Source organism: Ambystoma mexicanum, chromosome 13 (genome assembly GCF_040938575.1).
Source record: "Ambystoma mexicanum isolate Mex_15411 chromosome 13, UKY_AmexF1_1, whole genome shotgun sequence".
In the NCBI taxonomy this organism is placed as follows: domain Eukaryota; kingdom Metazoa; phylum Chordata; class Amphibia; order Caudata; family Ambystomatidae; genus Ambystoma; species Ambystoma mexicanum.
In genome coordinates, this window is record NC_090938.1 from 345364994 (window position 1) to 345392827 (window position 27834).

The following is a 27834-nucleotide window of genomic DNA, read 5'->3' on the forward strand; positions in this document are numbered from 1 at the left end:
GGGCCTCACTGGGTGATACTAAGGCTCTGCCTATAAGACTACACTAAAAATATCTTGACCAGAAGCCCACTTTAAAAAACAACTGCTATCAATGAGGCAGTCCATAGGGGTATCATTCGCTTTAAAAGGCAATATAAGCAGCAACCACTGAATATGTTCAAGACAATGGGCCTCATTACGAGGAAGGCAGTAGGGGGTTAACAGGGCCGTTAGAGCTGCCGGCCCCATTAACCCCCTACCGCCTCATTAGGAGGTCCGCTCGCGGGACCCGATAGGACACCTGGTTTTACCAGACGTCCTTAGCAGGTCCCGCGAGCGGTCCAGCATGCTAACAGCGGGCCCGTAATTAACGGGCCCGTTGTTAGCATGCTCCCCATTCCCATTGAGCCCTTTGGGGATGTACCGGGTCCGGGTTCCCTGAATGGGGAAATACCGGGCGTTCCAAGGTCGGAGTGGCCAGGTATTTCCCCATTCAGGGAACCCGGACCCGGTACCCGGAATGGGGGTAGCCATGCCACATAACACCATGACCCCACCCAGGAAGACCCAGGGCCCGAGGTTTGGAAGCGTGACAGAGATAGAACTCCTGAACCAGACGTGGAGCATGCATATGGGAATGGGGCTCCTTAGTATACCCCCTCCAATCCACCAAGAAATGAAGGCCACCATGCTGGATCCGGGAATCACACATCTCCTGATCCTCGAATTCAGGGGAGCCATCACGCATCAAAGGGGCAGGGCGAGGGCTGGCCCGCTGATAGGCATCAAAAGCACAAGGCTTCAAAAGAGAGGTGTGAAAAACAGGGTGTATACACCAAGAGGAAGGCAGTTACAAATGATAGGCCACAGAGGAGGATCCGAAATGGACGAAAGAACCATGGAGCCAGTTTGGAAGGTAAGTTCCGGACAGGTACATTCCTGGAGGAGAGCCAAATCATATCACCAACCACATACTCAGGTTCTGGTGATCTCCTCTTATCTGCCTGCACTTTCATATGCTCTTGTGCCTTGACCAGCATGTCCGATCCCAAACAATGTGGAACCTGGATCTGGAGAACCATCTGGTCGACAGTAGGTACTGAGCTGGATGGACTGGACGACAGGGTAATATCATCAGGTGAATACCAGAAGAGCAAAGGAAAGGACTCAGCCTGGTAGCGGAATGACATGAATTGTTGTAGACCACATCTGCAGTGTCCAGGTAGTCACACCAGTTGTCTTGAGCTACATTGCAGTAGCACTGCATATACATCTCCAAGGTCTGGTTAGTACGCTGAGTCTGACCGTTGGTCTATGGTTGATATCCTGAACTCATGGCTCATTGTACTGCCCAGAATAGCGAGATGTACTGAGAACCCTGATCTGAGAGGATATTTTCAGGCCAACCATTTAGGCGGTATATCTCGTGAAAAAAGGTATGTGCCATCTGCAACACAGATTGAATCTTTGCTCCCCATTCCACAGAACGGACCTTCCCTAATTAATGTGGCACAAGGACAGATCAAGCACTGACAGGGAAGGTCTTACAAAGCCAGAATCCTGAAAGTTCACCAGCAAACTAGCAGCTACGATGGTACAGATGGCAAGTTACAGGAGACTGCAGAGTCCAGGCGGTGCTGAAAGCGAGGCATGCTGCAGAGGTCATGCAGTGGTGAAAGCGAGGCAGGCTGCTGGTGACTGCAGGCTCAAGGCACAAGAAGCTAGGCAGAAGGCAGGATCAGGAGGGAGCAAGGCAAGGGGAAGGAATGAAGGTACAGTAGAGGAGGAATAATAGGGAAAAGGGTCTGGAATCAGGAAGGCTAGCTCAGAAAGTCCAAAGAGCAGACAAGTAACAGATCCCAGGTGCGAAAACATGGACAATAATGGCCATGCTGGGACGCACAAAGGAGTATCTTCCCACTGTTTATATAAGCAGACAATGGTTGCCCTGGAAACCTGGAGGGCATTGTGAATTGCGCATGCACGAAGAGCCGAACACTGACTCCTGCGCATGTGCAAAGCCGCCATAATGGCAGCACCCATCACAGCCGGCGATCGTGTAGCGCATACCCAAGGCCATCGCCAGCGTGGGTAGAGCTTCTGAGAGGGTACCCAGGACCCCGCACCACGGCGCCAGGTAAGTGGCATGACAGTTCATCTCTCGAGGGCTAGAGAAGGGGAGGATTCTTCCTTTTAACATTTGTATGATGATGATGTTTAGGATTTTAATTATTATTTTTCTACTTTATGAGGGTATTTATATGTATGTTTTTATAACTTGTGATTGTTGATGCTTTTATGGATTTCCTTATCCGAATAAAGATTTGATGATTGACTTACTGAACCTGCAAAGGACTGCAACTATCGAAAACCTCATGCTCTTAATGGACAGTACCCTCAAACCCGAACCCCAGATCAAAACCATCATAATAAATTATTTCTTCCAACTCTGACCTATTTGATGCCTCATGCCTCATGTGACTTTTGTGCATAAAACCATGGCAGCCATCTCACTTTTACTATTCAGGCTCCACTACGCCAACCGCAACTACCTTCGGTCTCCTGGACTGAACTTATTATGTTGCCCAAAAAGCTACCCTTGGACAGGTTTGCCCTGGCCTCTAGAGCAATGGGGCAATGCCTGAAGAGCAGGCACAACATGCCAGTGTGGCCTCGTTTAAAAAAAAAGGAAAATTGGCCAGCTTTTTGACAAAACGGGACAGTTTGATGAGATATTTTATTGTGCAGCTAGTAGTTTTGACCAGTTACTTAGTAAATATGCTTTAGGATAAGGTAGGATAAGGGACTGTGAACCGAAGAAGCATATACTTGTGAATGGCCCTGTGACATTTACCAAAGAGGATAAAGGGGCTCTGGAGCCCTAAAGGATTTAAAGTAAGATAAAAGAACTCTTGGGGAAAGGAGCCCAAACCTAGCATTGGAGTCTTATATTTCTGAATGTTGTTTATTTTCCATCACATTTAACTAATAGAGAGACTGGGAACTTTTCTGTTGGTTCAAGCTACCACAAGCACTTCTACTTTGAAAAGAGATCATCCTTGCACAGTTGCTTTAGGTTATCAGTGTTAGGGATAGAGGCAGGTTTTAGGACACAACAGTGCCAGACTTTTTAGTTTTGGACTTCCTGACAATTACACTCGTCTTCTTTGAGGTAGGGAAATCCCTCTTAGCTTTAGGGATAGAGAGGCATTTTTCCAACCCTTTCTTGATTAATACAAGTCTATACCCAAAAATGTGCCACCATTGTGTCTGAGCCTTATCTATGCACTTACAGGCATTCTACTCGGAAAACTGTGGGTATGTGGATTCCGGAGACATCCCAGACAGCATAGCCCCGAACAGGCTGAATTCATCGAAAATAGTTTTCAGACAGGCCGCTTTCATCGAACGGCAGCCTGCCGGGGGAACTCTGCATGCGCTTACTGTGTATGGCACAATCAGGAAGAGGCAGCGGAGTGAGAGGTAAGGAGGGGGCTTGGGGAGGGTTAGGGGTGTGTGTGTATGTGTGTGCTTGGGGTGCCTGTGTGCTTGTATGTTGTTAAGAATGGGGTGGGAGTCTCTCAATTGATATGTATATGGAGCTGTTTACCGGTCCTTGGGGGCTGTTCATATTGCACAGCGCCATCGTCTCACTTGTGCTGACACTGAGTTTTGTTTTACTCATTTGTATCTCACGCAGCATTCCCATGCGTGTTGGCGCTCTTGTTCTTCATCTTGGTGAATGTTTTCTATCCCAAGCTTGTTTGTGATCAGCAACCTGAGACATGTATGCGGCCTTGTACATCTTTACGCACGGCCCGTTACATGATGTATGGTAATGTAAGGAACAACCAGCTCCTACCAGTCCTCCAACTATGCGCCATACCTGTCTGTGTGGCTCTTTCAAAATGGGCAATAACTTTCAAGTAGGGGGTAAATAGTGAAATGGTGTGGTGCTGCCACCTGCAATGCAACGTCGATGTGTTTCTGTCAGCGGCATGAGCAGTGCATTTCACAAAGAAGGCACACCATTTCTTTCACCGTCATTTGTGGCTCGTTCATCATCAGTGCCCCAGGCTTGAGATTTGATTTGTCGGGGCTTTTCAATTCATAAAGATGCTTCCTAATAATACGAGAAACACAGGAGGTTACTGTGACATTTATACAACATGTACATTCTATGACTTCCTTTTCTCTCTCTTTTGCAATATGAGGGTAAATGTATTATTAGATCTTGTGGGATTTTGGTATAATTTTTGAAAAATGCTCATAAGAATGACATGTGATACAACTGAACATTTACCTTGGTGTTAGTGGATTGGTGGGGAAGTATATGTTTTTGCTTACTACTTGACATGTGATGCTTTTATGTTGATAATGTATTCCGGGGCGCCTTTTCTCTGGGTCTTGTGTGTCACTGTTTGTGCACTAGGTTCGGGAGCACCCTTGTAGTAATACATATTGTGGTTGCTGGGGTTAGTGCAAGTGGCCTATGGCACTGTTGTTATGGCTAAGCGGTTTGGTGGTGTGTGTTTACTTTTCCCATGTGATCTAGCAATCTTGTGCTGATGTGTGTACTGTGATAAGGTTGTCTATGTGCTTTTGTGTAGGGCTAATGTGGAGTACTACTCTCGTTCCCTTTCTCTTCTATTCAATCGTTTGCGCACTGTAGTCACTGTGCCACTAAGCACGGACAAGACATCGTTTTATATATATCTTGATTTGGTCATAGGTCGCTTGTTTTCAGTGGCTGCTGATGGATAAATGTTTGTTTGCAGTGGTGAGTTTGTCTGAGACTATATACATAGTAGCGCAAGCATTTTTGGAGTGATGGGTCTTTTGGGGTTTTGTTGAGGCTTTCTCAGGTTCCTGTTTGGGGGGGAATATTACTTGTTGTTCACGACTTGTACTTGTTGCACTGTCTAGATGGATAGTTTATACCTTTTAAATTTGGGCACAGCTTTCTGGAGGGTGGTCATGAATAGGTCTAGTTTGGTATATATTGTAACTCATAGTGGGCCCAATCGCTGTTGGGCTCTTTTTTGTTCAATTTACTTGTATCTTTGTGTCTTTTGTTTTGTTTGTCTGTTTAGCAAGGTGTGTGTTGTTTTTTGCTCTGACCCGATTATCCATTGTCAATTGCTTATTGTTCATCATTTTGATGTAATGCACTTTATTGAGGTCATGTGAATGGTGATTCTGCTGATTTTTGCTTTAGAGGGAACTAAAGTATGGGCTTATTGACTATTGGTACTTGGAATGTTAAAGGTATGAGGTGTCCTTCTAAAAGGAAAAGAATTCTATCCAGATTATGGAGGGAAAAGATTGATGTGGTTCTATTTCAAGAGACACACCTTGAGGATGGCACTGAGAACCTCCTTACTAATTCTATATATACGAAGGTGTGGTTGAATGGTTATTCTACTAATTCACGAGGAGTTGGAATTTTGGTTAGAAGGGGGTTGGGTGTAAGTGTTGATAAGATAGTTATGGACGATGCAGGTCGGGTCATTTTAGTTGATTTGAAATTTGAAGATAGGCTGTTTACAATCGGCTCAGTTTATGGCCCATGTGCAGTGGGGGGTCTCTTTTTTGATACTGTAACTAAACCTCTGGCTGACATGAGGGGAGAAGTAATCATTTTAGGTGGGGATTTCAATTGTGTTATGGACTTCAAATTGGATAGATCTTCGGCGTGCTCCTTTACTGGTCACAGATCTAGTAGAGAATTTTGTGATTTTGTGGATACCTTTGATTTGATTGACTCTTGGAGATTCTTGCATCCGAAGACAGTAGAGTATTCATTTTACTCTCCGGTTCATGATTCCTTTTCAAGGATTGACTATTTACTTATATCAGATCATATGGCTGAGACGATAATCGAAGCTAGAATGTGTGAGCGGCATCTTTCGGATCATTCTCTAGTTTTGGTTAGATTGTGTCTTGCTCCCCACTCTCCGGATTCTGCTAGGTGGAGGCTAAAACCATTTGTTCTGAAAGAGGAAAAAGCATTACAATCGCTTTCTGGTTTTGTGTCATACTATTTTGCTGTAAATAAGGGCTCGGCTGATAGTTTAATGGTTTGGGATGCATTTAAGGCCTCAGCTAGGTGTGAATTGATTACTTGGACATCTAGAGTGAGGAAGGAAGGGGAGGCAAAAATGAGAGATCTTGAGCTGGATCTGGGTAAATCACAATCGCCTTATGCTCGTACTGGATCAGTGAGGGATCGTTTAAAGATGGAAAGGTTGTATGAGCAGTTGCGTCTGGAGTCTGAGATTCAAGCAGACCGTGGGACTTTTTATTCTAAACAACGCTTCTGGGAGGGAGGGGATTCTGGGGGTAAATTGCTTGCGAATAGGTTGAAGTGTTTTTGCGAGAGGTCTTTTGTCCAGAAAATAAAAGATGAGTCTGGTAGGATTATTGTGAAAAGGAAGGATATTGGTGAGTGTTTTCGCAATTATTATGAATTGTTATACTCTGAAGAACATGTGCTGTTAGAAAGTGATCTGGTGGAGTTCTTTGATAAGATTGAAGTTCCTTGTCTGTCTGATGAGGCCAGAGAATTTCTGGATGCTCCTATTTTAGTGGAAGAGGTGATAGAGGCCATTATTAAAATGAAGTCTGGTAAGTCACCTGGCCCAGATGGACTGCCGACTGAGTTTTACCAATCTTTTGCTGAGCAGCTAGCTCCAGAATTATGTGAATTCTATAATCGGTTTCTTATGGAGGGTTTTTTTTGTCCTTCAATGAGGGAGGCAGTGATTACGGTAATCCCCAAGGAGGGGAAAGATGCATCGAATTGTTGTAATTATCGCCCCATTTCACTTTTGAATGTGGATGCAAAATTATTTACGAAAATTTTGACTTCCAGGTTGGATAAATATATGGGTTTGTTAATTGGTAGGTCTCAAGTGGGTTTTATGAAGCAACGCCATGGATATGATAATATTAGGACTCTCTTGGATATTTTGAATTTGTCATCCTCAGGAATTGATGATTTGATTTTCATATTTCTTGACGCTGAGAAGGCATTTGATAATGTAGCTTGGGCTTTTTTAAATTTTACTTTGGTTAAGATGGGTTTTGGTCCCCTATTTATAAAGGCTGTTGGGGCATTTCAGTCGGGTATTAGTGCAAAGGTCTGGGTGAATGGGGTACTTTCATCTTCTTTTAGATTATTTAAAGACACACGTCAAGGATGTCCACTATCACCTTACCTTTTTAATTTGGCTCTTGAGCCATTTTTGTCATATATTCGGCAGTCGGATTGCCTATCCGGTTTTATAGTTGGTGAAGTTGAAGTTAAGGTTTTGGCGTATGCTGATGATATAGTTATTGTTCTTAGTAATCCTATAGAGGGGGGAAACATCTTGAAGAATATGATTTCTGAGTTTGGTGGGCTCTCAGGTTATAAAGTTAATTGGGAGAATACGGTTGTGTTTCCAGCTCGAGACGCTCAGGTGTGTAGACGATTATTAGATTGGAATTGTAAATGGGAAAACTGTAGGGTGAAATATTTAGGTGTCTTTTTGTCTAGAGATGTGAAAGGTATGGCGGATTTCAATATAGATAAAGTTCTGGAAAGCATGAGGACTATGCTCCGTAGGTGGAGTAGACTCTCTTTATCCATCTGGGCAAAGGTTAATGCTATTAAAATGGTGCTCCTACCTAAGGTTCTGTACATTATTCAATCGCTACCTTTAAGGTTTACGAAAAAAGTTTTGGGCCGTGTGGATCGGGTCTTTCAGGAGTTTCTATGGGGAGTTTCAAGGAAACCAAGGATACCCAGGTATTTAATTGTTAGGAGTGTACATGAGGGGGTTTTGGTTATCCTAACATTGAAAATTACTACAAAAGTTTTTTGATTAAAAAATGTATATCGTATTTCTCGTTGAATGAATCAGACATTCCAGTTCGGGCTCAGATAGAAGAGTTTAAGATTAGACCCTTCCGAATTGAATCACTGTACTCTCTTGGAAAGTTACCTAAATCAGTCAGTACATTGCAGGCTGTCCATGCTTCCAAAGTTGCAGTCACATCATTGATTGTAAGTGGAGGGCAGGGACTTCATTTCTATGGGGAGGCCTCCATTTGGCAGAATCCGGGGTTGCAGATCAATAATAAGATGCTATGCTGGAGGAGTTGGATGAACAAGGGTATATTACTTATTAGAGACATATGGGATGATGACGGTATGATATCTTTTGAGTCTCTGAAGCGGAAGTTTATGCTACATAATAGGGAAATGGGGAGATATAGATTGTTGAGAGATTTGATTTCTGAGAGAGTATTAATGCTTACTGACCCTTTGTTACAAAGACCAGAAAGGTGTAGTTTTATTGTAGTTGCGCCTCATGCAGTGTCTAGTTATTTGAGGTTGTTCCCGGTAGAAGAGAAATTTCGATCTTCATGGAATGCTCTTCGACTTATGTGGTGTGCTGAACTGGGTGGAGATATTTCTATGCAGGATTGGGAGTTTCTATGGAAGGTTCCAGTTAGGATGAAAATTGATCTAAATTTACGATATATTCAACAGAGGATTTTGGGGCGTCTGTTTTGGACTCCAGTTAAAATGCACAGATTTGGCTTAAGGAAGGATAGTATGTGTTGGAGTTGTTCTACGGAGGAAGGCACTTTGCTCCACATGTTATGGAATTGTTCGAGGGTTAAAGGTTTTTGGAGTGAGGTTTTGGATAGAGTTGATTTGGTCGGGAACATCTCTTTTCCAAGGACACCATCATCAGTTCTTTTGAAATCACCAGTGGGCATTCGTCACTTTAGCTATGCGACTCTTTGTTGGGCTAATAAGGTGTTTTTGGTGGCGACTCGTCAAATTTTACGCCTCTGGAAGACGAGAAAGAAACCAAGTATTGATGAATGGTTATAGCAGGTGCAGTTGCTGTCAAGATTTGAGAGGATTAAGTATTATGCTTTACATAAAGAAGAATTTTATAAGGAACAGTGGGAGGCTTTTAATGAACTCTATGTGTGAATTAAGTGCTGATGGGCGATGATTTTTGTTTCAGAGTGGTTAATTTACTATTGTGTTCTTTTTATTGTGTTTGTCTTGTGTTGTGTGGTTGTGTGTTTGTGTTTGTGTTTTTTTTTCTCTCTTGTTTTCCTCTGATTTTTTTGCTAGTTATCATTTCAAATTAGGTTTGTTGCGATTAGTAGAGATAATTGATAGGTTTTTCTTATTTATTCTGTACTATTTGTATCAACTTGTATAATGCTTTTTTCGTTTTATTTGTCGTTTTCTTGTTATCATAATTGTTGTTCTGGAATGATATGTATTTCTTTTGATAAATCTTTAAATAAAGTTGTCAAAAAAAAAAGAATGGGGTGGTTGATCGGAGGAATAGGACTACGATGGTGGATGGGTTGTCCCCCCCGGCCGATACACGTTTGGGCATGGGGAGGAGGGGCAGTGAGGGAACAGGTCTTGCGGGGGTCCCCGCATTAGGGAATTGGAGGGAAAGGGGCGCCACCGGCCACCGGGGAATCAACGTACACCTGCGTAGCCCTGCAGTCTTACCCATGCAAGCCCAGACAATCCATTTTGAGCTTCTGGCAGGAGCTCACATAAGGAGAACCATTCAATATGGTAATTTACTGTCTCCAAACAATCACACTGTACGGAAACAAAGCATAGCTGCCCTGAGACTAGATTTCTCAAAACCAGAGGCTGTATTTTAGAAGCCTTTGGGAAGAAAAGGCTTCCAGTGAATCAAAATGGCTATAACTTGCAAAGCCACTATTTTTAAATATACTTTCACCAGCAAGAACCAGTACAACTTTCTGGGTCTGGGTGCAGACCCAGGGAGGCTATGGGGCACATTGGCAGTAGACCCCTCCATTAGGATCTAGAAAAGTGAGAACAAGAGGACTTTATTCTTTACAGTTTGTGAAACCTGTGTCGCACATTTTGTTCTTGTTGAAAAAGGTACTTTGTCACTGAGTGTGAGCTACTGACTATTGTGAGGGGTCAGAAATGAAAGCCGGGAACAAGGTTGTCATGGTTTTGGTTACAGGCTTTTATTCAAATTAGAAGGGTTGGGAAAATGCCTCTCTGACCCTGTTCTAAAGAGGAGTTTCCCGACCTAAAACCAAAACTAAGGATCTGTTTTTGTCAGGATGTCATGAATCAAAAAGCCGTCCTTGTGTCCAAAACATTCTATTCTGACCCTCATACTAAAACTAAAATAAGGTGACAAGGGAAATGTCTATAACCAGATATTTGCAAAAACGGTGTACTCTTCTCCTTTTCGACTGGCATCTGCCCTCTCTCATAAACATCCTCCCTTCTCCTGCCTCTCCTTCCTCCTCTCTTCTCTCCTCTCCACCACCACTGATGCGAGTACCATGTCCCTGTACGCACCCTCGTTAAACGTCCAAAGGTGATAACCAGCTTAACTTAGCCACCCTGAATGCTCGTTCTGCTGTCAAACACTCCTCTGACATCTGTCTCCTTCTCGAAGACTTTGACCTAGACGTCCTCGCTCTTACCGAGACGTGGTTCAATGTCAGATCTGTCACTGCTCTTGACACTCTCCTTCCTGAAGGCTACAAAATTCTCTCCAAACCAAGACTTAACAGGCCTTGTAAGTGGAGTGGCCCTGAACTTCCCTGAGTGGCCCTGCGTCTATCATACCTACTCAATCCTACTCTTCTTTTGAATGCCTTGTCTACAAACTTTGGGTCTCACCTACTCTCTCTCTCACCCTTGACACTATCTACAGGCCCTCTGGCCCCATCTCTCTCTTCCTCTCTGAATGGGCTGACCTCACCTCGTGCCTCTCAACCTCTCCTTCCAAACTCCTCCTCCTTAGTGACTTCAACATTCACCACGATTCCCTTGAATCATCCACCTCTCGGTTCCGTATCCTCTGTGATTCCCTCTCTCTGTTCTCCCCTCCGGCCCGACCCACTCTGCCGGTCACACCCTGGGCGTCCTCATTTCTGGCGACATCCCTATCTCCAGTTCGGTCACCACCCCCTCTCTTGGTCTGACCACTCTCTCCTCTCCTCCCACCTGGGTCAACTTGGCTTGCTATCTGAGGCACCCCCAGCACTGCCAGCCTCCTTTATTGTTATCCAACCTATGAATCGAGCGTCTGTTGCTGCTTTCGATTCCACCTTCGTCCCCATCTTCAATATCTATCTTGCCCCTCTTGCTCACCTGATTTCCGCCTTCTCTCCACATTTCCAGTGTTATGTCGACAACACACAGCTTTCCTTTAAACTTCCCTCTACCACCTCCTCTTCCTCCTCTCTGATCCCTGACTGTCTGTCCACCATTCAGGCATGGTGTGCAGCTAACAATCTTGGCTTTAATGCCAGTAAGACAGAGATACTTCTGATTTAGTCAGCTGTGCTCTCATTTCCCCCCTACCCTCTGGCCATCCTCTTTGGGCCTTCTAACCCCACCATACTGTGTGTCAAAAAACCACTGGGTCATCTTCGAACCACTCTCTCCTTCATCCCTCACATCATGGATCTTGCTAAGAACTCCCACATCCAGCTCCAACTCCTTAGAGGCATTCTACCTTTCCTCACCTTTACCCAGAAGCTCAATGTATCCAGAGCTCTGGTCCTCTGCAGGTTGGACTACTGCAGAAGCCTCTTTCTCTATCTCCCTCTTTCCTCACTATGCCCCCTCTAGCTAATTCAGAATAGGGCTGCCTCAAGCCCAGGGAGGGTGTCTCACCAGCACCAAAATCTCTCCATTCGTTCCCAGTGGCTGCAAGGATCAAATTCAAGACCCTCTGCATCATCCACAAGGCCTTCTGGGGTCTAGGACCACGTTATCTCCAATTTTCCCTCCTTAAATATTGAACTGCTAGAGCCCTAAGCTCCTCTAACTCCAACTCTTTGACTGTCAAATTCTTCTCCAAGCAGAGAGTAGGGCAAGTCTCTCTCCTAGGCTGGCATCTCCCTTTGGAACAGCCTCCCTGCCCCTATCAGACTTGAGCTGGAACTCCTCAAGATCTAGAAACTGCTCAACACTGTTGTTTTCTACCACATTCCCCCTTTCCCTTCCCTGCTAATCACCCCACTGCCACTATGATTGGTGGCCTGCTCCTCATGAATCTCACAGTTCTCCAGGCCTGTCTTCCCAGCCGATACTAGCACCCCCCCCCCCACACCCTGTTGCATTGCCCTTGCAGGCCCCTGCTTGGCGGCTCTGAGGTTCTCCTCTTGGCATCGCATAGCACTTCCCTCCTGGGCCCTCCACCATCACTTGCCATTCCTCTTCTCCCTCCCACCCTATACCCTTCCTATACCCTGCACTTCTCACCTCACTTGCACGCCCAAATGCCACAAGGCCTAGTAGTACCACAACTGTATTTTACTTTTTTGCTATTGTCATTTGCCCCTGTTCCCTCCCCATTCAGCCTTGTGGCGCTTTGAAACATTATACTGTTGTATAAGCATCTAACAAATGCTCAATAAAATAGAATAAAAAAATAAATAAAATATAATGGCTTTAACGTAAATGTTCTCCAAAGTGGAAGAAGACCTTAACTCCACACAGTGATCCCTTTCCCCTGGATTCTTCACAGGTATCACACATGTCTCTGGGATAACCATTTTTTACGCCTTTGTTGGCCCACAACAATCCTGTTAGATGAACACAGTCCAGTCTTATAAGTTCTCTTGCAACAAAAGTTCCTTCTTTTAACACAAACACTGTTTCTGCTTCACACTCCTTGAAGGTTGTCACTTTGCCTGCTATACTCCCCAGCCAGGACTCTTTATGCACTCACAAATACCTGGTATACTCTTCTGCCAGGACTTCTCTTTATGCACACTTGCAGACTTAAGTATTTGCAAAAGTTCACGAGCTGAGGGTTTTTCCTTGCCACCCCTGCCTTTTACCTCTCTCAGGCTTTGCTTCCCATATATTTATTACAGTCTGTTTCAATGCTCAAAAATCTTTTGCCTTTTCTTATTCATATGCAATCTTCTTTCTGTTCAATTTTATAACTTCCCAATGCTCTAATTCTCATCAGCGCGGTCGCCAAAATGCCCGCTCTGCTGTGAAAGACTCACTGGCTTACTGCAGGGTTTCCATGCTTCCTTGTGCTCACACAGCATACCTTCACCATCAGTTTCCCACTCTGCGTGGTTCTGACATCTCTCCAGGCTCTCTCACGGCTCTGATCCAGAACGCTGGCTTCTCTCTGGCTCCCAGTTAAGATGGTGCTGTTTCTCTTGGCTGTTGGATGTCCAGGGATCCTCTCGACATTCCTTTCACTTTGCTACACCGGCTCGTGCCTCTGGTCTCTGCATGCCGACCCGTGCCTCCAACGTATGCGCACTGGCTTATGTCTCCAGCCTCCATCCATCTTCCCTGTAGAGATCACGTCCTCTCCTGAGCTCCCTCTGTCCTCACCATAAACGTCAATGGGACTCACCCCAGTGAAGCAAGGAAATACCCTCTCCTTGGTGTCCCCCACTGTGAGGGAGTTTGCAGTTTCTCTTGGGCATTAGCACTCTGCTAATGCCTAGGGGTTCCCTTCTTCCTGAAGAGGGCAGGCTGGTCTCCTTGGCTTGCCCCCCACTTTCCCCACAGCCAGTCAGTGCGCAAGGGTTCCCCCTTCCTTCTTTTGGCAAAGCAGCTCAATGTTCTCTCTACAGAACAGGGTGCATGCAGCCTGGTCCTCCAGGGACCTCTCTCACAGATCCTGAGTCTTTCCTCCTTTTTATACTGGCATTGGCCAATGGGATTTGAGGAAGGACTAGACTGCTGACAGTGGAAAGTGATCATCATTAATCCTCTCCTCTTTTTCATGCCAGTGTTTTGGGGATTGTGCAAACAGTAGTGCCTTTCTGATAATATTGTAAACATGCTTGACTTTTTTTTTAAAGACAAACAATGTTTGGAGGAAGAGTATGTGGATCTGGGAAAAGTGCATTTCATAATTTTACAATGCCGGTTAGTTGAGAGTTGGCTTTTGGAATGTCACTAAAGCTTTCCACTACCCTCCCTGGGTGAAGGAGTGAAGACACCACAATGGGTCCTTGGATTGTTGCAAATAGGGGATTCATCCTGAAAGGGGAAAAGGGAATATCACTTCTCACCCAATGAAGTCAGGACATCTCTCGTAGGCCGTCTCCATCCATGTGATCCTCCCTCATGCATCCACCGCAGGGTCTGGATCAGGTAGCGGCTGCTGTCTACTGTCCGCATGGATGGAGGTCACTGCCGGGGAAACAGTGATGAGTCCATCGGATTCTTCACACTATGAAGAACGTTCACTCAGAATGGAGACATGAGTTGGCGTGAGCTTGATTCCCATTTACAATGCATACCAGTAATAGCGACTTAAGATTTTAGAATAGGTGAAGCAAGGAAATACCCTCTCCTTGGTGTCCCCCACTGTGAGGGAGTTTGCAGTTTCTCTTGGGCATTAGCACTCTGCTAATGCCTAGGGGTTCCCTTCTTCCTGAAGACAGCAGGCTGGTCTCCTTGGCTTGCCCCCCACTTTCCCCACAGCCAGTCAGTGCGCAAGGGTTCCCCCTTCCTTCTTTTGGCAAAGCAGCTCAATGTTCTCTCTACAGAACAGGGTGCATGCAGCCTGGTCCTCCAGGGACCTCTCTCACAGATCCTGAGTCTTTCCTCCTTTTTATACTGGCATTGGCCAATGGGATTTGAGGAAGGACTAGACTGCTGACAGTGGAAAGTGATCATCATTAATCCTCTCCTCTTTTTCATGCCAGTGTTTTGGGGATTGTGCAAACAGTAGTGCCATTCTGATAATATTGTAAAAATGCTTGACTTTTTTTTTAAAGACAAACAATGTTTGGAGGAAGAGTATGTGGATCTGGGAAAAGTGCATTTCATAATTTTACAATGCCGGTTAGTTGAGAGTTGGCTTTTGGAATGTCACTAAAGCTTTCCACTACCCTCCCTGGGTGAAGGAGTGAAGACACCACAATGGGTCCTTGGATTGTTGCAAATAGGGGATTCATCCTGAAAGGGGAAAAGGGAATATCACTTCTCACCCAATGAAGTCAGGACATCTCTCGTAGGCCGTCTCCATCCATGTGATCCTCCCTCATGCATCCACCGCAGCGTCTGGATCAGGTAGCGGCTGCTGTCTACTGTCCGCATGGATGGAGGTCACTGCCGGGGAAACAGTGATGAGTCCATCGGATTCTTCACACTATGAAGAACGTTCACTCAGAATGGAGACATGAGTTGGCGTGAGCTTGATTCCCATTTACAATGCATACCAGTAATAGCGACTTAAAGATTTTAGAATAGGTTAACTGTTGTAAAAGTTGCTCGAATTTTCTTAGATAACCACTGTTTGTCTTTTGTTTTTAGTTCACCAATGATTATTAGTCTCTTGTGAGTACCTGCCGAAGGGCTTCATGGGTTAAAAATAAGCTTTTCATTTTTACAGTTCAGAAATTGGCATCCTGTGTGGATTTAATAAGCAGTTCTTATCGATTGTTACAGCTCCAATGCACATAGCAATGTATTATAAATCCCTATGGCACCCATGATATCCAACCGTAAACAGTTTCGCCATAAGGCCATCTTATCAATTTCCTGCCCTGGCATTAAAAGCTTTCCTCATCCTCAGGGCTGTACACGCTTCAGCAACTGGTCCAATTTCCCAGGGTTCCAAAATATGTATTCTTTCTCGTTTCAAGAATATCAGTGGCTTTGCTGCAGGCATCACTCTAACTTTTACCCCTCTGGCTAAAAATCTCTTGTTAATTGCTACTAGGCTTCCCTTCTTGTTTCTGTTGCTAAATCTGGAAACAATGTGATCTTCTGACCCACATATGCAAGTTCTACTTTTCTTTTCACTGCTGCCAGTGTTTTTCCCCTGGGGCTGTCATTACACCTTGGACAGGTACAGTAAAAAAGAAGAAGTATTTGAAATACTGCCTGTTTTTACAAACCACCTGATTATGAGCATGCACCACATGCAATATTATCGACACGAGCAATGGAACTTTACTGCATGTAGAAAATACAAGTGAGATTTGTTTTAGTTTCCACTCATTCGGTGCGTGTGCTGTTTGGTATACTGAGGTTTACTCCTTTGTTTTTAGTATTTAAATGCATGAAGAATGCAGGTCCACAAAACTTCTGGTTTCCATTTTTTCAAAATGTTATTCTCCTGAATTCATCAATTGATGGCATAACAAGTGGTGCCGGCACGTGTTTCGACCAAACAGGTCTTTTTCTAGGCTACCAATTTGGTTTTTATACATAACGATGGATACATACATGGTGAGTATGTGGTCCCCGGGTTGGGTATCCACCATTTGTGATCATATTGACATTGTGTGATTCATTCAGACACATTAATTGAGTGTAAGTCAATTCCCAGTGAGGTGACATGGTATCCAGCATTTGTGTTTATTCAAGGTTGCATATTCATGTATTTAGATTGCAGATTGATACATACATTTGATTGCAATTATTATATAGAATCATAATTCGGTAAACAGTAATTAGTAAACCAAAAGGGAGAGAAAAAGATTTATGCAAGATTGTTAGAGTTGGTCCTAAAATTGCCTTGATTAGTGGTTGGCTGAGTTTTAATGAGTGGGTCGCACCTGGTAGGTGAGGAGGGCCTGTCTTGTTAATTGCTTAGTGCAAGCACATCAGGTTGGCCCAGTAGGTCCTGGGCGGTAGGGTTTGAGAGGGCTGTGGTCCGCTCTGTTCATTGGTATTCAGAGGTCAGTGCCTAAGATGTTTGGAAAATATATATGGTTGGCAAAAGCTTGTGCCTGATTATTACATTGGTACGCACATTGGTATAATGTGGGGATTTAGTACTGAGTGCCTCCCTTTCTGTGCTCCCCCGTGAGGGGTTGGCGATTAAGAGCGGTCATTTTGTGTGGTACACATTTATTAGGTGCTAAGGTTTAGAGGCGCATTACCCATTGATTTGTGGTCCCGAGAGCGGAGACGCCCTTAGGCTACGGCTGTTGCCTCGTGGCGGTCCTTGTAATGAGGGCGCTGGTGCCCGGCGACCCTTTCCTCAGTGAGCCCCTAGGGGGGGATTGCGGGAAGGGTCAGTGATTGCTGGCTGTGCACACGTATATTAACCCGGTGCACATGATGGAGCTTGCAGTGCAGTTACATTTGTGATGTGTAAATAACGTGTGACCCCACTGTTATTGGACTTGGGCCTTAGTGCTTGCTGAGAGGTTGCGTGGGTGCCTGGGTCCCGGTCACCAACCGCCTCCCAATTCCGTCATCAGTGAGTAGCGAGATATAACGTAAAATAGGGTGTCCAGGACGGGAATAGATAAGGGGTTGCCCATACGTGCAGATTTGAACGGAAGCGGATTCGCATTGAGAAAGTAAATAGAATTGCGGTGCATCTAACCTCTCGTCCACGGTTTGTTTCCTGCTTACGGATCCAGCTACAAGTGAGTAGCTTTGTCCAGTGGCGTTATATTTTAGAGAGCCCTGATGTGATTGGCCCGGTGGAAAGTCCCCCATTGGTGAATAAGCTCAGGTTCCTGATTGGTCACAGTGACAGCTGAGTGTGGCTGTGGCGTATCTACTGTGCGTGTCTGTTAGCTTGGTCGGTTTGGGCAAATGCTTGTTTGTGGGTTAGTCTGTGTGGCTAAGAAGAGACAGAAGAGTTAGGTATGTCTATTGGTTGGAGCAGAGGGCTTGTGTTGCGGTGCCAGGTGGCCTACAAGGATTGTTGGGCAAGTCATTGGTGAGTGTTGCTGAAAGGTGTGACATTGGTGCCACTGAACAGGTATAGGGCTAGTGCTATGGTGCCAGGCTAGTGCTAAAGTTTCAGGTGGCTGCCAAAAGCACATTGGTTAGCTTATGCTGGAGTCACCGGTTGGTGGGCGTCGGTGTGGATTGCCTTGGTGATCTATATTGTACACATGGGCAATTGTGTGCATGCTTATGTGTTCGTGTATGTTAAAAGTTGGTCCTTGGGTGTGGCTAGATGCAAGGGGTGGTTGGCACGTGACCAATTGTCAGATAGTGGACGCACAGTGGCTGGTGTCATTGGATTGCTCTAGTGGTGTGATGATGTCAGTTGTAGCAAAGTTACAGTTGCATTTTACAAGAACACATTTAACTCATGTTCGGTATTTAAACCGAGCTCTGTGTTTCTAGTTCTACAAATGAGTCTTGCTTCATTTCGCTGGAGTCTCAAGGCTCTGTTTCCTCCTCTGGAATCGAGCTTGATCGTCTCCAAGCCAACAAATCCGAGTAAGTGAAACATGACACGGGGGCCCCTGCCAGCATATACACGGGGGAAAGGCATCTGAAACGGTAGCCAATATATGCGATCCTTGAGGGGAGACGTTTGGGAACACAATGTGGTGGAGGCCATAAACGAGGATTAGGAGCACATAGCAGTGCTACAGTCATAGCCCACAAAAATACTGCCACGGTGGGATAAACAAGCATAAACTCTGGGATAACCCCACCATAAACAGCTACGTTTGAGGCAGCAGGCTGTAACTGCATACTATCCGAGCACTCAGAAACTATTATCAGGCACTTTCCAACTGGGACACTGCTACTCCCCATGCAACATCTTCACCTGCACTTCTGTGGGCCCAATCACGCAACGAAGGAACGCGCAAAGGTGTGCTTTACCAGACCCTTAAAAAGGAAACAACCCATATAGATTTGGAGGCGCTATAGAGGGAGAGTAAGTGCAAAAAGGAGCGAAGTCAACCCTGAACAGGCGGGAAGTGCACACCCTGATAAGACCGTCTAGCGACGTTGGTGCAAAACTAATTCTTAGCGGTTAATGTCATGTTGGATGACATAGTTGCAACAATCGGGTCTCTGAAGGCACGGGTATAGAAGGAGAGCATACGCATCACAGAGGCAGAAAACAGGATAAGTATGAACAAAGATACGATTTCTCAACATGGCCGTGACATAGCCAACTTAAAACAGAACTCCATAAAACCCAGAACTAGTGCGAAGATCTCGAATCGAGATCACAGAGGAATAATATCCAGATTGGCGGGATCTCTGAATCTTTCTGCAAGGGCCCCATGGATAGACATATGGAAAACCTTCTGAAAACTCTCTTGAGAGCGGAATCCTTCTCAGACCATTTCCTCTTCAAGAGGGCCCACCGCACCCTTGCACCACCTCCGAGGCCGATGATCCTGATTTCTATATGAATGTGGCACACGAAATAGGCCCCCTAGAGAACGAGCAGATAGTGTGGGGGGGGGCAATTTTAACACCATTTTGGATATCTCCCAGGACCGCTCCACTGCCAAACACCGAACTCCGACCAAGGCATCCGCCACGATACTGCAAATCCTATCGCAAATGACTATGGTGGATGCCTGGAGAACACTGCATCCACATAAAAGACAATACTCATTCTACTCCTCAGTACATGACACTGAGCCCCGTATAGATTACTGGCTGATATCTGCTTCCCTTATGAATCAGACTAATAATTGTGAGATAATCCCCCGCACCCTTTCAGATCATTCCCCTCTATCTCTAGACATAACCCTAGAAGATGTAAAGCCCCCGGCCAGGAGATGGAGGATGCCACCTGAGAGGATCCTCGATATGTAAAGCGTCTGCAACTGATGGGTCTTTAATGATAAAGACCCATCAGTTGCCATATTGAGGTGGAGCACTTCTTCGAAACTAACAGGGGGTCTGTTGACAAGAACTCAACCCTATGGGAAACCTTTACGGTATGGGTAAGGGGGATCCTAATTTCTAAGTCCACGGGGTTATTGAAGTCGGTTAGAACAGAACTGGCGGAGGTGGAGAAATGCCTGGAGGAACTAGAATCACTTTACACAGCGACTCACAAGAAAAAGACGCTAGCGGACATTAACAGTAACCTACAAGAGTTCAATAAACTAGCAAACAGGGAACTACTGTATATGGCAACCCCCCTTCGAGCACGCCAATATGGCGAAGGGAACAGAGCAGGCTGCTCCCTGGAAAACCTGTTAAAGGCAGAAAGACCCCATACACCATTCTACAGCATAGTGGCGGGAGATGGCACCGTGACCACCAACGAGGAGGGTATCAACAGAGAGTTTGCTAATTTTTATTCAGAATTATATTCTAAACATGATCTGAAATCAGCCAGCGAAATAAGTGAATATCTGAACAATATAAAACTCCAGAAACTGTCAATAGAGAATAAACTAGCGCTTGACTAACCCCTGTCATTAGAAGAGATCACTGAAGCAATTAAGTCATTGGCTAATGGAAAGGCACCTGGGTCAGATGGACTGGGAGCAGAGCTGTACAAGGAGCTCAACACTGAACTGGCCCCAGTGCTGCTGTCGGTATGGCAGGAAGCAATAGAACTGGGAACCCTACCAATATCTATGAGAGAAGCCATAATAACGGTGCTTCTGAAGCCCAGACGACTATCCCATGAGATGTCCTCATACAGGCCCCTGTCTTTAATAAACTGTGATGCAAAAATATTATCCAAAATCTTAGCCACGAGACTCTTACCCAACATGCCCATGCTGGTTCACCCGGACCAATGTGGCTTTATCCCAACCAGGTCGACGGCACTGAATCTTCAAAGACTATTTGGAGTCATGGCCCAGATAAAACCGGAAGCCCAGGCGGTAGTCATATCCCTAGATGCTGAAAAGGCGTTCAATTCAGTGTCATAGGTATACCTGTTTGCCGTACTCGAGAAGTCAGGAATAGGCCCATACTTTCTCAAATGTGTCAGTTTACAATACTCTAACCCAGGAGCCAGGGTACTGACTAACCGCACCATGCCCAATTGGTTTAGGTTGGGTAGGGGCACTAGCAGGGATGCCTGTTCTCCCCCATACTGTTTGCTCTCATGATAGAACCAGTCGCAGCAACCATTAGGGAACATCAGGGGCAGAGAGGTATTAGAATCGCCGGCCTGACCCAGTCAATATCATTATATGCAGACGACACGCTGCTATACATCCGAGAACCCGACTTACATCTGGGGCCAGCAATGGAAACTATACATAAATTTACAGAGTACTCAGGCTATAAAACCAACAGCTCTAAATCCAAAATCTTTCCCCTAACCACCGCCACTAGACACCCAAATAACACATACGGCTTACAGTGGTCACCCACGAAAATAAGGTACCTGGGGATTGTCGTGTCAAGGGACAGGACCTCCATATGCAGACAACCACAAACTATTTTAAACACAATCTCGACCAAACTCCACCTATGGGCTAAACTCCCTATCTCACTGATAGGCCAGTTTGCAATACTGAAAATGGTGATCCTGCCAAAGCTACTATATATATTCACTAACATCCCAATATGGCCAGGCAGGCAGTTCTTTGATACCCTGAGATCCATGGTTGTTTGTCTGGTGCGGGGGGTAGGGGGGTGGCCAGAATGAAATGGGAAAAAATGGTGGAGTCCTACGACAAAGGGGGCATATCAGCACTAGACTTCGAACTATATTACCTGGTGGCACAGGCTCAGTTTGCTAGATACTGGTACGACCCCCTAAACACTGCACCACATATCTGTATAGAGAAACATGCTGCACGTCCAACTGATCTACGGTCCATTATATTTAAAACAAAACATAAAGACGAATGCTTGTTTGACCCAGTGAGTACAATGGTGCATGCTTGGTCCAAGATTTACCATAGACTTCAAATAGAGACACCATACTACTCAGAGGCCCCCCTTTGGAACTTCCCCAGCATTGCGTCCTCATTTGATACTGATGTGCAGAAGATATGGGACCCGGATGGGGAATTTAAAACGAGGGACATATTCCCTAACAGGAAATGTATTACCCTGGGAGATTTTAAGACTGGGATGGGGAGGGATCAGCTGAAGATACTACAGTACCATTGGATGCGACTGGCCTTTAAGGCTAGATGGCCATTGTTTCCTGATGAGCCCCCACCGCATGAATGCTTCATGTCATTATCCACACGATCAGGCACTAGTGTTTCCAAACTCCATACGACAACACTAGCACACACACCGACACTAAACACGATTAAAATTTCCTGGGAGACTGACCTGGGAAAAACCATAGAGGATAAAACCTGGTCAAGATACTGCGAACTGACCAAGAAGGTGTCCATCAATTCAGGCCTCCGGCTGATTCAATTCAAAGTGTTGCACAAACTTCACCATACTCCAGCAAAGGTTACTAAATTTGCACAAGACTACCCCAGCAGTTGCCAGAAATGTGGGAGCGATCACGCCGACTCATTCCATATGTATTGGAAGTGCCCACTCATTTACGGGTTCTGGGGGAAGGTGGCAGGAATTTTGCTGGAAATCACACAGGTTCCAATAGACCTTACACCCCAGAAATACTTGTTCGGGGACATAGGAAAGATGGCAGAAGTGACGGGGAAGACTCTTTAATGTTGCTTGTGCAGTGGCCAAGAAGTGTATAAATCAGAACTGGAAGAGCCCGTACGCACCATGCGTAAACCATTATCTTAAAGAACTGACATATGCCAATGAGTGTGAGGAACAATATGTGATGACACTCCCGAGGGCAAGCAGACCAAAGGACATCTGGGCCCCGTTCAGGGTATATTTGTGTGAGTTGGGGTCGGCCGGAAACAGCCCGACAAGGCCCGGAAGTGCATCAGCGCTGTAAATTGTTTACTGCGTTACAAGGTTGAATAACTCATCTCAGACATGATAATTTGTAAAATGATGTGTTGTTGCGGTGACGTGTACCACAATTAATAAATAACGTTTTTTTTAAAAAAGTGGTGGCTGTGTTATAATTGTGTACAATGGCACCTTGGGTCTAACAGCGGGAATGTGTTATGGCATATGCCAGCCACCTTCCTAGTCGTTCTATGCCTGGTATTGGCTGCCCTCTGCCTCATGCACAAAGACATATTAATTATATTGCTGTTTTCCCCAACACCATGGGGGGCCTGCAGTGTACCCACATTCCACAGGCAAGGGAGCAGATGTTCAGAAAAGAGCAGCAGTAACACACCAGGAACATTCAAATGGAGACTAATGCATCTCTTCATGACCCACTACTTGGCTTCGTTGCAAGATTGAAGATTTACACAGGGTTTCCCTCCTTTTTGGGTTCTATGTACAACTGGCTACTGACATATTGATGTGTTTTGTTTACCTCTTAGGAACTTTGGGTCCGGCTAGAAGGACCTTCATGCTCTTTCGCAGGGGAGGTGTCTGCATACATTCCTCCTGTGACTGTCCTCTGCCATGTAACAAGGACATAATGAGGGTGATCCGGGGATTCTCCCCATAAGGCTCCAAGGCCAATCATAATTTAACATTTGGCATTTCTAGCACAAATGAATACAAATGTATGTGTTTGTGACACATTGTGCCTCATTACGACTCAACACGCATTCCGACTCCAGCACCCGCAAAAGGGGAATCACCGGGCCATTCTGACCTCGGTGGACCCAGTAATTCCCCTTGCGCGGGTGCCGGAGCCGGTACTTCCCCATTCCCATTTGAGCCCCCATAGGGGGCTGGTCAGACCAGGTGGCTGCAGGGGCACCCGCAAGCAAAACCCCTAGTATGGTGGTACGGTACCAACGGTGCCGGTAGCGATACCGGCGCCATTGTTGCCTTACCACCATACTCCTAATGAGGCCCACAGTATAAAATTTAAAATCCAAAAGCAGTAACTTATGTGAAAGTTACCTATATGCATTCCTACAACATCCAGCCAACAGTCGTCCATCTCTACTCGCTTGCATACACATGAACTAAACAAGAAAGGACAGTTACACTTGCTATAACAAACACAATATCAAAAACCAAAAAAATAAAAAATGTAGACTTTTTTTATGTGAATGGAAACTGTACAAATCAAATCAGCCCCTATTCATCCGGTATTACAATTCCAGCAGGCGCTTATTAGTAAAGTTCATTCTGTGCTGTTCCTTTGTAGCACATAGCTAATAGATGAATACAAAGCCTACGTCTCTGATTAGTTGGAAAAATGCGCATACGCTCAAAAGAACCCTAATCAGGTAGTATCAAAACTAGTTGACCTTAGCCAATTCGAGTTTCGGCCTTCACAATGGTGCCTGCGTGGGTCACAGATGGCCATCTTCAGGGCAAGTGGAGAGCAGGGATGTTGGAGATACGGATGTTCAGAGTTATCTGAGAAAGACAACAAGGAAAAAGGTGTGACTAAGAGAAAAAACTATTCAAGAAAAAAAGAAATAAAGAAAGGCTGAGCAAATAGTTCTGATGAATTAAAAGAAACAGAATAGCCATGAGCCCATGTGTCAGTGAGGTGCACTCTCAGCTCCCTGCCACTGTGTGTCAAACCACCACCGGGTGTCCCAAGGCCAAGTCAAGCAGGACCACGTCTTGTGCACTAGACAGTGGCCCAGTGGCCCAAGTCGCCTCTGGCACATAGAAGGGTGCACCCGAAAGTGCAATGGGAGCCTCCCACCACCAGCCAAACCACGTGCAGGAGTGGGATGGGAATGGGATCGATGGATATGAAGCCGACCTGGTATATGGAATTAGGGGTAACAAGACCAGTAAAAGTGCTTTGATATGGGTGCTGCTGTTCATTTTCAAGACGTCCTAACTTCAAGGGGTGCAGTCAGCACTTATATACCTGAATACAATGGAGCATAAAACCTAATAAAACATAATGGAAAGTGCAAATGCCAATGCACCCACAGCAAACCTGCTAACCATAGTCAAGGCATGTTAATGCCAAATGTGAGCATGGTCAGCCACGTAGGCTCAAAGAATGGAAAGGAGGCAAAGCTTACCTTGACCCTCCAAGCCACGGACTTGGTATCTGTGGCGTACGCGTCTATCCCTTGATGAGCCAGCAGGCCGGGGACGCAGCGCCTAGAAGATAAGCATGAAAACAACACATCAGGGTGAGTGCCGGAGCGGATACTTTTGGGGCATAGATCTCAAGGGGCATGGTAACCCGGACATGTGGGGGCCCAGCAGGGCTAACCTTTTGTATGATGGCAAGGTGCGATCGGGTGGGGTGGGCAGCTGGTGGATGCAGGTAGAGCCTGTCTTAATTGTAGGCAGTTTGTGGTGGATGCTTACCCAGACTAAGCACCTGGATGGCGTGCCACTTCTACAGATAGGGCACTTGCGTTCTCAAAAGCGCTGCTGAGCAGGCCGGGAGGGAGTTGAGGGTTGCCATGGCAACCCAGCTCCATGGGCTGTTAGTCACGTTGTGAGCATCACATTGCTGCTAAAGATGGTCAGAAGGAACGACTATCTTGGAGTGATGCTCCTGAAGTGGAAATGGATGGTGGCTGGTGTTTCCATCACCTCTTTGAAACTTGAATCAACAGAGCACAACCCAAAATAGAATTGAAGATGGTGGGTTTGGGGGTATGGGCTTAAAAGCAAACTGGAATTGAGAATTGTGGATAAACGAGCGTAGACCCAGCCTGGGGACACAGTGGATGGCGACTATTCATCAAGGAAAGTAATGCAAATAAACATAATTATAAAGAGAACCTCACGGGGCATCATCTGCCGAGTTCACATGAAATTGAGGCCATATATGGATGTAACATAATGATACATAGGGCATGCACAGTACCCTCATTCGGCAATGAGCGCTGCCCAGATAATGTCATCCTTCCTTGAGGCCGCTAGTATGGCTCTTTAATCCATGTATCCAGGTTTGTTCCAATTTTAACAGTTTAGCGGACCAAAGAAGTCTGGTTTCAATTGGTCAATCACTAGCCATCTGATGTCATCCGGTCCATGGCTTTGATCATGGAAATGTTACAACAATGGTGCATTTGCAGTGTTATTTTTAATCCTGCTTCTATGTTCCCCAATCTGGGCCCCCTGCCCCCTTTCTTGTAATCATGCCCACATACACCAGGTCACAAGGGCACAAGATCACATAGATAACATTTTTAGAATTGCATTTCGAATACCAATGTATTGTCCAATTGAACCACTTGTACACAAAAGTGGTACTTTTCTGAGTGAATGGGCAGACTGCACAATTGCCACAGGGGTGGTACCCAACAACCCTAGTATGGGACAAAAGTTCACCCAACATAAGTGTGGCTTGTGTAGGGCTGTCGCTTGATCGGAATCTAGAGTGGACCAATTTATCCCTAATGTTGGGACACCTTTTAAGCGCAAATAACTGTGCCTGCGATGTGCATCCTGTAGATGTCACTAGGCGCCAATATTTTTTCATCAATTTGCACATCCAGTTTGCGAGAGACGAGAAAGTCGTCACACAAATCACAATGTCTGTAGCTTCAGTTGGCTCTTTGGGTGTCAGAAGTGTCTCCCGATCAGTAATATGAGCTGTTTTAACTGTGCCGTTTATGATTATGTGGGGATAACCCTGCTGTCCTAATCCCGCTGCTAAATCCTCTGCCTGGTCCTTGAAGTCGCACAGGTAGGTGCTGTTTTGCCTTAATCTAATAATTTGCCCATACAGGAGGCTATCACGTACAGTCCTAGGGTGCTGGCTCTCCTACAATAGGAGCGTGTTTCTGTATGTGGGTTTCCGAAAGAGATTGGTGTAGATCACCCCCTCTTTGTGGCTTAGAATTAAATCAAGAAATGGTATGTGTTGTCTACTATGATTATTTGTAAATGACAAATCTGGGTGTTATTGACTCAGCCAATCCACAAGTTCAATAGCCCTCCTTCATCGCCTTCCCAGATAAAGGTATATCAGCTATATAGCGGTGCCATTGTGTGATGGAAGCCGCATAGGCATTGTTGTTGAAGAGAAACAGTTCTTCAAATTCTGCCATAAAGATGCTTGCCAAACTGGGGACAAAGTCAGCACCCATCGCGGTGCCTTGTTTTTGATGAAACAACGTCCTATCAAAAATGAAAAAAATCTTGCACAGTGTAATTGCAAGTAGGGCAATGATAAAGATAGTCTGAACCAATCAGTGGCAAAGGTCTAGCATCTAGTCTATTCCTCATAACGCTGAGCACTTCATTCTGTGGGATGTTTGAATATAGTGCAGCAATAGCTAGCATTAGTAGAATATTAATATTAACCTTCAGAGATGTTAACAGCAGACATGGAATCTCGCAGGTATGACCTAGTGTTGATCGCTAGACGTTGCGGGAAAACATCTATGTATTGGCCAATCGGTTCCAAGATGGAGCCACAGAGCGACACAATCGTTCTCCCTGGTGGATTGGACATGGATTTATGCCTCTTTGGGCGAGCATATATCGTACATAGTGTACATACTGTGGGGCGCCAGAAAATCAGCTTCCTTACTGGTGATGAACCCTGCTGTTATTCCTTCCTGACAAAGTTCCATTACCTCTGACCTCAGTTGCTCTGTCAGTTATAGTCTCATTTTGGAGTAGTGTACCTAATTTTCCACAAGGGTTCTAACCGTATTGCACTACATGTGACAATACCGCCTCCCTTGTCAGCAGGCTTGATAAATAGGTCTCTATTTGCCGCTAGTGTTCTGGATAAGTTTTTATGCCGTGCAAGGTGACAATTTTACTGGATGGCTGTTAATTCTTTCAGAACCATCTTCTCAAAAGACAGAATTTCCATGAGAATTTCAGCATCATTAGGAATAAAGTTAGACTTGGGTCTAAAGTTGGCATTGGCAATCTCTGTCATGTTCTCTTTCCCGAAGAAGAACGTCTTGAGTCGTATGCACCTAAACATCTTCTGAGTTCTAATTCAGTTTGATTAAGGGACACCTGTTGGGTCGGCACAACGTTGAGGCCTTTAGCCAGAACACTCAACTGTGCCTTATTGAGAGAGATGTTTGCAAGGTTGAAGACTGGGAAGGTTATCTCAGGTAATTCCTCCTGCAGGTTTTGAAATATTAAAATCTCCCTTTGAATCCTTTGTTGTCTCCTCGCTGAGGGCGACGTGCTGTCCACATCCAACC

At 45.3% G+C, this 27834-nt stretch overlaps 1 long non-coding RNA gene across 1 annotated transcript in view; it reads left to right on the plus strand.

Annotated features, from left to right (window-relative positions):
• The first annotated feature begins 2036 nt into the window (after positions 1 to 2036).
• The window catches only part of LOC138520139 (uncharacterized), a 134880-nt gene continuing 109082 nt past the window's right edge, over positions 2037 to 27834 (plus strand). The window contains exons 1-2 of the long non-coding RNA XR_011282806.1: positions 2037 to 2116; positions 3275 to 3462. This is a non-coding gene — a long non-coding RNA (uncharacterized lncRNA). The remainder of the gene's footprint in view (positions 2117 to 3274; positions 3463 to 27834) is intronic.